We start from the raw sequence: 11,471 nt of genomic DNA on the forward strand, positions 1-11,471 counted from the left end.
CCACCCTCATAGATGCCCCCCTCCTTCCCCCCCACCCTCATAGATGGCCCCCTCTTTCCCCCACCCTCATAGATGGCCCCCTCTTTCCCCCCACCCTCATAGATGGCCCCCTCTTTCCCCCCACCCTCATAGATGGCCCCCTCCTTTCCCCCCACCCTCATAGATGGCCCCCTCCTTTCCCCCCACCCTCATAGATGGCCCCTCCTTTCCCCCCACCCTCATAGATGCCCCCCTCCTTTCCCCCCACCCTCATTAGATGGCCCCTCCTTTCCCCCCCACCCTCATAGATGGCCCCCTCCTTTCCCCCCACCCTCATAGATGGCTCCTCTTTCCCCCACCCTCATAGATGCCCCCCTCCTTTCCCCCCACCCTCATAGATGCCCCCCTCTTCCCCCCACCCTTAGATGGCCCCCTCCTTTCCCCCCACCCGTACAGGCTGATAAAAAAAACAAAACTTAACTCACCTGACATCGCGCTCCCACGTTGATTCTCACTCCTCCTGGTCTGTCCCCGACTGCTGCGCGGCTGCCGGGGGTGTCGCGTCTTATCCCCGGCAGCGCGCGCATCCCAGAACTCCCTGCGCGCCGGAACCGGAAGTCAGGGCCCAAGGCGCGCAGGGAGTTCTGGGATGCGCGCGCTGCCGGGGGTAAGACGCGACACCCCCGGCAGCCGCGCAGCAGCTGGGGGAAGACGGAGCCAGGCTCTTGTGACCGCAAGCAAAACAATGCTTGCGGTCACAAGAGTGATTGATCGGGGGGCCCCGCGGGCCCCCCTTGTGGCGGGCCCGGTCGCGGCGGCGACCCCCGTGACCACGGTGGCTACGCCACTGCCCCCATATACATCTACACATCCCCCCATATACATCTACACATCCCCCCATATACATCTACACATCCCCCCATATCACATCGACACATCCCCCATATACATCTACACATCCCCCCCATACCACATCTACACATCCCCCCATATCACATCTACACATCCCCCCCATATCACATCCCCCCATATACATCTACACATCCCCCCCCATATCACATCCCCCCATATACATCTACACATCCCCCCCATATCACATCTACACATCCCCCCATATCACCTCTACACATCCCCCCCATATACATCTACACATCCCCCCCCGATCACATCCCCCCATATACATCTACACATCCCCCCATATCACATCCCTCCATATCACATGTACACATCCCCCCATATCACATCCCCCCATATCACATATACACATCCCCCCCAACACATCTACACATCCCCCCCATATCACATCTACACATCCCCCCATATACATCTACACATCTCCCCATATCACATCTACACATCCCCCCATATCACATCTACACATCCCCCCATATACATCTACACATCCCCCATAACACATCTACACATCCCCCCCATATACATCTACACATCCCCCCCCATATCACATCCCCCCATATACATCTACACATCCCCCCATATACATCTACACATCCCCCCATATACATCTACACATCCCCCCATATCACATCTACACATCCCCCATAACACATCTACACATCCCCCCATATCACATCCCCCCATATACATCTACACATCCCCCCATATCACATCTACACATCCCCCCATATCACATCTACACATCCCCCCATATCACATCTACACATCCCCCCCATACCACATCTACACATCCCCCCATATACCACATCTACACATCCCCCCATATACCACATCTACACATCCCCCCATATACCACATCTACACATCCCCCCATATCACATCTACAAATCCCCCCATATCACATCTACACATCCCCCCCATATCACATCCCCCCATATACATCTACACATCCCCCCATATCACATCTACACATCCCCCCATATCACATCTACACATCCCCCCATATCACATCTACACATCCCCCCATATCACATCTACACATCCCCCCCCATACCACATCTACACATCCCCCCATATACCACATCTACACATCCCCCCATATACCACATCTACACATCCCCCATATCACATCTACAAATCCCCCCATATCACATCTACACATCCCCCCATATCACATCTACACATCCCCCCCATATCACATCTACACATCCCCCCCATATACATCTACACATCCCCCCATATCACATCTACACATCCCCCCATATACATCTACACATCCCCCCATATACATCTACACATCCCCCCATTTCACATCTACACATCCCCCACATACCACATCTACACATCCCCCCATATACATCTAAACATCCCCCCCATATCACATCTACACATCCCCCATATACATCTACACCCCCCCCATATCACATCTACACATCCCCCCCATACCACATCTACACATCCCCCATATCACATCTACACATCCCCCCCATATCACATCCCCCCATATACATCTACACCTCCCCCCATATCACATATACACATCCCCCCATAACACATCTACACCCCCCCCATATCACATCTACACATCCCCCATATACATCTACACATCCCCCCCATACACATCTACACATCCCCCCATATCACATCTACACATCCCCCAATATCACATCTACACATCCCCCCATATCACATCTACACATCCCCCCCATATCACATCTACACATCCCCCCCCATATCACATCTACACATCCCCCCCATACACATCTACACATCCCCCCATATCACATCTACACATCCCCCCATATCACATCCCCCCATATACATCTACACATCCCCCCATATCACATCTACACCCCCCCCATATCACATCTACACCCCCCCCTCCATAACACATCTACACATCCCCCCCATATCACATCTACACATCCCCCCATATCACATCCCTCCATATCACATCTACACATCCCCCCATATCACATCTACACATCCCCCCATATCACATCTACACATCCCCCCATATCACATCTACACATCCCCCCATATCACATCCCCCCATATACATCTACACATCCCCCCATATCACATCTACACATCCCCCCCATATCACATCCCCCCATATACATCTACACATCCCCCCATATCACATCTACACATCCCCCCATATCACATCTACACATCCCCCCATATCACATCCCCCCATATACATCTACACATCCCCCCCATATCACATCTACACATCCCCCCATATACATCTACACATCCCCCCATATCACATCTACACATCCCCCACATACCACATCTACACATCCCCCCATATACATCTAAACATCCCCCCCATATCACATCTACACATCCCCCATATACATCTACACCCCCCCCCCATATCACATCTACACATCCCCCCCATACCACATCTACACATCCCCCATATCACATCTACACATCCCCCCCATATCACATCCCCCCATATACATCTACACATCCCCCATATCACATATACACATCCCCCCCAACACATCTACACATCCCCCCATATACATCTACACATCTCCCCATATCACATCTACACATCCCCCCATATCACATCTACACATCCCCCCCATATCACATCCCCCCATATACATCTACACATCCCCCCATATCACATCTACACATCCCCCCATATCACATCTACACATCCCCCCATATCACATCCCCCATATACATCTACACATCCCCCCATATCACATCTACACATCCCCCCATATCACATCTACACATCCCCCCCATATCACATCTACACATCCCCCCCATATCACATCTACACATCCCCCCATATACATCTACACATCCCCCCATATCACATCTACACATCCCCCCATATCACATCTACACATCCCCCCATAATCACATAGATGTGATATGGGGGGGATGTGTAGATGTGTTATGGGGGGGGGATGTGTAGATGTGATATGGGGGGGGTGTAGATGTATATGGGGGGATGTGTAGATGTGATATGGGGGGGGATGTGTAGATGTGATATGGGGGGGGATGTGTAGATGTGATATGGGGGGGGATGTGTAGATGTGATATGGGGGGGGTGTAGATGTATATGGGGGATGTGTAGATGTGATATGGGGGGGTGTGTAGATGTGTTATGGGGGGGGGGGATGTGTAGATGTGATATGGGGGGGGTGTAGATGTGTTATGGGGGGGGTGTAGATGTGATATGGGGGGGGGTGTAGATGTGATATGGGGGATGTGTAGATGTGTTATGGGGGGGGGATGTGTAGATGTGATATGGGGGGGGTGTAGATGTGTTATGGGGGGGTGTAGATGTGATATGGGGGGGGTGTAGATGTGATATGGGGGGGGATGTGTAGATGTGATATGGGGGGGGATGTGTAGATGTATATGGGGGGGATGTGTAGATGTGATATGGGGGGGGGTGTAGATGTATATGGGGGATGTGTAGATGTGATATGGGGGGGGGATGTGTAGATGTGATATGGGGGGATGTGTAGATGTATATGGGGGATGTGTAGATGTATATGGGGGGGGATGTGTAGATGTATATGGGGGGATGTGTAGATGTGATATGGGGGGGATGTGTAGATGTATATGGGGGGGGTGTAGATGTGATATGGGGGGGGGGATGTGTAGATGTGATATGGGGGATGTGTAGATGTGATATGGGGGGGATGTGTAGATGTGATATGGGGGGATGTGTAGATGTGATATGGGGGGATGTGTAGATGTGATATGGGGGGATGTGTAGATGTGATATGGGGGGGGGTGTAGATGTATATGGGGGGATGTGTAGATGTGGTATGTGGGGGATGTGTAGATGTGATATGGGGGATGTGTAGATGTATATGGGGGGATGTGTAGATGTGATATGGGGGGGATGTGTAGATGTATATGGGGGGGGATGTGTAGATGTGATATGGGGGGGGGGTGTAGATGTATATGGGGGGGGTGTAGATGTGATATGGGGGGGGGTGTAGATGTATATGGGGGGGGTGTAGATGTGATATGGGGGGATGTGTAGATGTATATGGGGGGATGTGTAGATGTATATGGGGTGATGTGTAGATGTGATATGGGGGGATGTGTAGATGTATATGGGGGGGATGTGATATGGGGGGGATGTGTAGATGTGATATGGGGGATGTGTAGATGTATATGGGGGGGGATGTGTAGATGTGGTATGGGGGGGGGATGTGTAGATGTGATATGGGGGGATGTGTAGATGTGATATGGGGGATGTGTATGGGGGATGTGTAGATGTGTAATGGGGGGGGATGTGTAGATGTGATATGGGGGGGAGTGTAGATGTGATATGGGGGGGAGTGTAGATGTGTTATGGGGGGGATGTGTAGATGTGATATGGGGGGGGATGTGTAGATGTGATATGGGGGGGGGGATGTGTAGATGTGATATGGGGGGGATGTGTAGATGTGTAATGGGGGGATGTGTAGATGTGATATGGGGGGGATGTGTAGATGTATATGGGGGATGTGTAGATGTATATGGGGGGGATGTGTAGATGTATATGGGGGGGATGTGTAGATGTATATGGGGGGGATGTGTAGATGTATATGGGGGGGATGTGTAGATGTATATGGGGGGGATGTGTAGATGTATATGGGGGATGTGTAGATGTATATGGGGGATGTGTAGATGTATATGGGGGGATGTGTAGATGTATATGGGGGGGGATGTATAGATGTATATGGGGGGATGTGTAGATGTATATGGGGGGATGTGTAGATGTATATGGGGGGATGTGTAGATGTATATGGGGGGATGTGTAGATGTATATGGGGGGATGTGTAGATGTATATGGGGGGATGTGTACATGTGATATGGGGGGATGTGTAGATGTATATGGGGGGATGTGTACATGTGATATGGGGGATGTGTAGATGTGTTATGGGGGGATGGGTAGATGTATATGGGGGGATGTGTAGATGTACATGGGGGGATGTGTAGATGTGATATGGGGGGGATGTGTAGATGTGTAATGGGGGGGGATGTGTAGATGTGTAATGGGGGGATGTATAGATGTATATGGGGGGATGTGTAGATGTATATGGGGGGATGTGTAGATGTGTTATGGGGGGGATGTGTAGATGTGTTATTGGGGGGGGGGGGGGGGAGTGTCTCCCCCACCATAGCCCCCGCCCCATGTCTCCCCATCATAGTCTCGCCCCCTGTCTCTTCCCCATCATAGCCCCGCCCCCTGTCTCTTCCCCATCATAGCCCCGCCCCCTGTCTTCCCAATCATAGCCCCGCCCCCTGTCTTCCCAATCATAGCCCGGCCCCCTGTCTTCCCAATCATAGCCCCGCCCCCTGTCTTCCCAATCATAGCCCAGCCCCCTGTCTTCCCATCAGAGCCCCCGCCCCTTGTCTTCCCATCAGAGCCCCCGCCCCATCTTCCCATCAGAGCCTCCGTCCCCTGTGTCTCCCCCATCATAGCCCCGCCCCCTGTGTCTTCCCATCAGAGCCCCCGCCCCCTGTCTTCCCATCAGAGCCCCCGCCCCCTGTCTTCCCATCAGAGCCTCCGTCCCCTGTGTCTCCCCCATCATAGCCCCGCCCCCTGTGTCTTCCCCATCATAGCCCCCGCCCCCTGTGTCTTCCCCATCATAGCCCCCGCCCCCTGTGTCTTCCTCATCATAGCCCCCGCCCCCTGTCTTCCCATCATAGCCCCCGCCCCCTGTCTTCCCATCATAGCCCCCGCCCCGTCTACCCCATCACAGCCCCGCCCCCTGTGTCTCCCCCGTCATAGCCCCGCCCCCTGTCTTCCCATCATAGCCCCCGCCCCCTGTGTCTCTCCCATCATAGCCCCAGCCCCGTGTCTCCCCCATCATAGCCGCGCCCCGTGTCTTCCCCATCATAGCCCCCGCCCCCTGTGTCTCCCCTATCATAGCCCCCGCCCCCTGTGTCTTCCCTATCATAGCCCCCGCCCCCTGTGTCTTCCCTATTATAGCCCCCGCCCCCTGTGTCTTCCCCATCATAGCCCCCGCCCCCTGTGTCTCCCCTATCATAGCCCCCGCCCCCTGTGTCTTCCCCATCATAGCCGCGCCCCCTGTGTCTTCCCATCATTGCCCCCGCCCCGTCTTCCCATCATAGCCCCGCCCCCTGTCTTCCCATCATAGCCCCCGCCCCCTGTCTTCCCATCATAGCCCCCGCCCCCTGTGTCTTCCCCATCATAGCCGCGCCCCCTGTGTCTTCCCCATCATAGCCCCCGCCCCCTGTCTTCCCATCATAGCTCCCGCCCGCCTCTACCACAGCACCCTGCCATGCCCCAGACCACCACCACCAGAGCAGCCTCCAGTGCCTGGCATATCATGGGAAAGCAATAGTGCCCCCATAACAGTACCAACTACAGTGTCTATATACTAGAGTGCCGCCATATCCCTGACAGCCACAGAGTCTACCAGTCAGGAAGGGGTTATTGTCCCAACACTCGGCCTGACAGATGATAAGCTGCTCCCTCACCCAGATTCTAGAGCTGCCCCCCTGAGGTCCCTGCCAGGAGGTGACTGCACACTAATTCACTGCCCGCGCCCCTACTGTAATACCGTCATACTGTTACACTGGCACCGGAAAAGACTTTCCACCCAGCTGCACAAACCCCATAAAACTAAAGACTCAGCAATAATAGAGGATGGAAGCTTCACCGCCATCTAGTAGTGGAAAATACCGATTCTTACGGACACCGCTCACCAAGAAACGACGGACGCCACGATGAGAACAAACCACGCCATATCCCTGTATATAGGGGGCAGTATTATAGTAGTTATGCGGTTCAGGGAAGAAAAAGAGTGCTGCACCTCACACCTATGGCTGATACTAGTGCCCCTAGGCTAAATAAAAACACATCAGAATTTTGTGTATGAATTGATCAAGCCATACTGCCCCATGTACCTCGTGCCGGTATCTGATACACATGGGTCCCTACACTAAGTCCACACCGTGCCAGTCAGTGGCCACCAACCCCGCAGGCGTGCACAGCCAGGGAACGGGGGCCATGGGACGGCCCTGCGACCCCCATGCCACAGGACCATACCCAAAAACACCACACCAGAACCCGGCCAGCACCGCCAGCGGAGAAGGTCGCCCCCAAACAGCACAAGTCTGGATGAGGTATGGCACTCACCATAGCTATCACAGATAGAATGGGACAGACAGGAGGGATTAAAACCATGTGCACTCAGGTGTCTCCTGCTAATTACGGTCATGTGGGTCTCACCAAGAGGAGTGCAAAACACGGAGAAAAGAGAGAAACAAAATGCGGTTCAGGGCACAGTGTGGACTTAATGTAGGGACCCATGTGTATCAGATACCTGCACGCGGTACATGGGGCAGTGTGGTTTGATCAATTCACATACAGAATTCTGATGTTTTTTATGCAGCCTAGCGGCACTAGTATCAGCCATAGGTGTGAGGTGCAGCACTCTTTTTCTTCCCTGAACCGTATTTTGTTTCTCTCTTTTCTCCGTGTATTGCACTCCTCCTGGTGAGACCCAAATGACCGCAATTAGCAGGAGACACCTGAGTGCTCATGGTTTTAATCCCTCCTGTTTTTTTCCCATTCTGTTTGCTGCAGCTATGGTGAGTGCAATACCTTATCCAGACTTGTGCTGTTTGGGGGCAGCTTCCTCCGCCGGTGGTGCTGGCTGGGTTTTGGTGTGGCACTTTTGGGTCTGGTCCTGTGGCATGGGGGTTGCAGGGCCGTCCCATGGCCTCCCTTCCCTGACTGTGCACGCCTGCGGGGGTGGTGGTCGCTGACTGGCACAGTGTGGACTTAGTGTAGGGACCCATGTGTATCAGATACCTGCACGATGGTACATGGGGCAGTGTGGCTTGGTCAATTCACATACAGAATTCTGATGTTTTTTATGCAGCCGAGAGGAACTAGTATCAGCCATAGGTGTGAGGTGCAGCACTCTTTTTCTTCCCTGAACCGTATTATAATAGTTATATTCTTGTATATAGGAGCAGTATTATAGTAGTTATATTCCTGTATATAGGAGCAGTATTATAGTAGTTATATTCCTGTATATAGGAGCAGTATTATAGTAGGTATATTCCTGTATATAGGAGCAGTATTATAGTAGTTATATCCCTGTATATAGGAGCAGTATTATAGTAGTTATATCCCTGTATATAGGAGCAGTATTATAGTAAATATATTCCTGTATATAGGAGCAGTATTATAGTAGTTATATCCCTGTATATAGGAGCAGTATTATAGTAAATATATTCCTGTATATAGGAGCAGTATTATAGTAGTTATATCCCTGTATATAGGAGCAGTATGATAGTAGTTATATTCCTGTATATAGGAGCAGTATTATAGTAGTATATTCCTGTATATAGGGACAGTATTATAGTAGTATATTCCTTTATATAGGGGGCAGTATTACAGTAGTTATATTCCTGTATACTGTATAGGAGCAGTATTATAGTAGTTATATTCCTGTATATAGGAGCAGTATTATAGTAGTATATTCCTGTATATAGGGGGCAGTATTATAGTAGTTATGTGCAATGGAGAGAAAGGAATCCGCACTCACCGGTAAGCAGAGAAAGCAGGTTTATTGATCCATACACCAGAGGCTCGAGCTGGGAGGGGGAAGGTGTTACGCAGGTGTGCTCCTTACAGCAACAATTGTTTCTCGCCTACTCGGCGCTTCGTCTGGCTTACAGCCAGATGAAGCGCCGAGTAGGCGAGAAACAATTGTTGCTGTAAGGAGCACACCTGCGTAACACCTTCCCCCTCCCAGCTCGAGCCTCTGGTGTATGGATCAATAAACCTGCTTTCTCTGCTTACCGGTGAGTGCGGATTCCTTTCTCTCCATTGCACATTCATATTGATCTTTCAAGTCTCCAGCACCCCGGTCTATCAGGTTATCCTACATTTATTGTTTACTGCATTGACCAGGTCCTCGGTTCCATTCAAGTGCAGATATCAGCTGGTGCCGGCTGAACCTCTCTCACCTACCATTATAGTAGTTATATTCCTGTATATAGGAGCAGTATTATAGTAGTTATATTCCTGTATATAGGAGCAGTATTATAGTAGTTATATTCCTGTATATAGGAGCAGTGTTATAGTAGTTATATTCCTGTATATAGGGGCAGTATTATAGTAGTTATATTCCTGTATATAGGAGCAGTATTATAGTAGTTATATCCCTGTATATAGGGAGCAGTATTATAGTAGTTATATTCCTGTATATAGGAGCAGTATTATAGTAGTTATATTCCTGTATATAGGAGCAGTATTATAGTAGTTATATCCCTGTATATAGGAGCAGTATTATAGTAAATATATTCCTGTATATAGGAGCAGTATTATAGTAGTTATATCCCTGTATATAGGAGCAGTATTATAGTAGTTATATTCCTGTATATAGGAGCAGTAGTATAGTAGTCATATCCCTGTATATAGGGAGCAGTACTATAGTTATATTCCTGTGTATTATGTTAGTAACACCAGGTAGATTTGCCCCTGGGGTGGATAGTGGGGCAGTTCTGATGATGGATATACATTGTCACAGAGATATATACAGTACCAGTATGTAACATGCAGGTACGGGCTCTGCCCGCCGGGGGGCGCAGTAACACACTGTTATCTATGAGAGTCCTCACCTGGTTGTCCGGAAAGCTCCGTACTTCTCCATCTTCCCCGTTCCGTTATTCGCCATAGAGACTCGGAGGACCCGGAGAAGGAGCGCCTACAGCACCCAACAGCCAGCTCATATTACAGCTCCGCACAGTGAGCCAGAGCGTCACCACTGATGGAACAGGAAGTGTCCCGGCCGCCATGATGGTTGAGGGTAAAGGAAGGATTTGCCCTTTATTAGTAATAGTTATACTTTTTAATGTTAGGTAAAGAAAATAGTGATTAGTAATATCTGGGAAGGAAATAAGAAGTGATTATGCCGAGACTTATAGTCTACCCGCCAAGGTCCCGGATCCGGTAGATTTGGGGCTGGTGTCCCGCTCCGCATTGCCTGCACAGCGGGGGGCTTATTACCGGGGGACAGTGCCTACATGGGGGGCTTATTACCGGGGGACAGTGCCTACATGGGGGGCTTATTACCGGGGGACAGTGCCTATATGGGGGGCTTATTACCGGGGGACAGTGCCTACATAGGGGGGCTTATTACCTGGGGACAGTGCCTGCATGGGGGGGGGGCTTATTACCGGGGGACAGTGCCTGCATGGGGGGGGGGCTTATTACCGGGGGACAGTGCCTACATGAGGGGGCTTATTACCGGGGGACAGTGCCTACATGGGGGGGGGGGGCTTATTACCGGGGGACAGTGCCTACATGGGGGCTTATTACCGGGGGACAGTGCCTACATGGGGGGGCTTATTACCGGAGGACAGTGCCTACATGGGGGGGGGCTTATTACCGGGGGACAGTGCCTGCATGGGGGGGGGGCTTATTACCGGGGGACAGTGCCTACATGGGGGGGCTTATTACCGGGGGACAGTGCCTACATGGGGGGGGGGCTTATTACCGGGGGACAGTGCCTACATGGGGGGGCTTATTACCGGGGGACAGTGCCTACATGGGG

At 51.3% G+C, this 11,471-nt stretch overlaps 1 protein-coding gene and 1 long non-coding RNA gene across 4 annotated transcripts in view; both read right to left on the reverse strand.

Moving 5' to 3' along the window:
* LOC138768201 (uncharacterized) overlaps positions 1-588 on the reverse strand; it is an 860,246-nt gene extending 859,658 nt beyond the window's left edge. Inside the window, exon 1 of the long non-coding RNA XR_011358944.1 lies at positions 465-588. This is a non-coding gene — a long non-coding RNA (uncharacterized lncRNA). The remainder of the gene's footprint in view (positions 1-464) is intronic.
* B4GALT4 (beta-1,4-galactosyltransferase 4) overlaps positions 1-10,682 on the reverse strand; it is a 68,123-nt gene extending 57,441 nt beyond the window's left edge. For 2 of the 3 annotated variants that reach the window (XM_069946355.1, XM_069946354.1), the window contains exon 1: positions 10,537-10,682. The gene's annotated coding sequence lies outside the window, so the exon portion shown is untranslated. The remainder of the gene's footprint in view (positions 1-10,536) is intronic. The other variant, XM_069946353.1, reaches the window with a different exon arrangement.
* Positions 10,683-11,471: the final 789 nt, after the last annotated feature.

The sequence above is a fragment of the Dendropsophus ebraccatus genome, chromosome 11 (assembly GCF_027789765.1).
Source record: "Dendropsophus ebraccatus isolate aDenEbr1 chromosome 11, aDenEbr1.pat, whole genome shotgun sequence".
Lineage (NCBI taxonomy): Eukaryota > Metazoa > Chordata > Amphibia > Anura > Hylidae > Dendropsophus > Dendropsophus ebraccatus.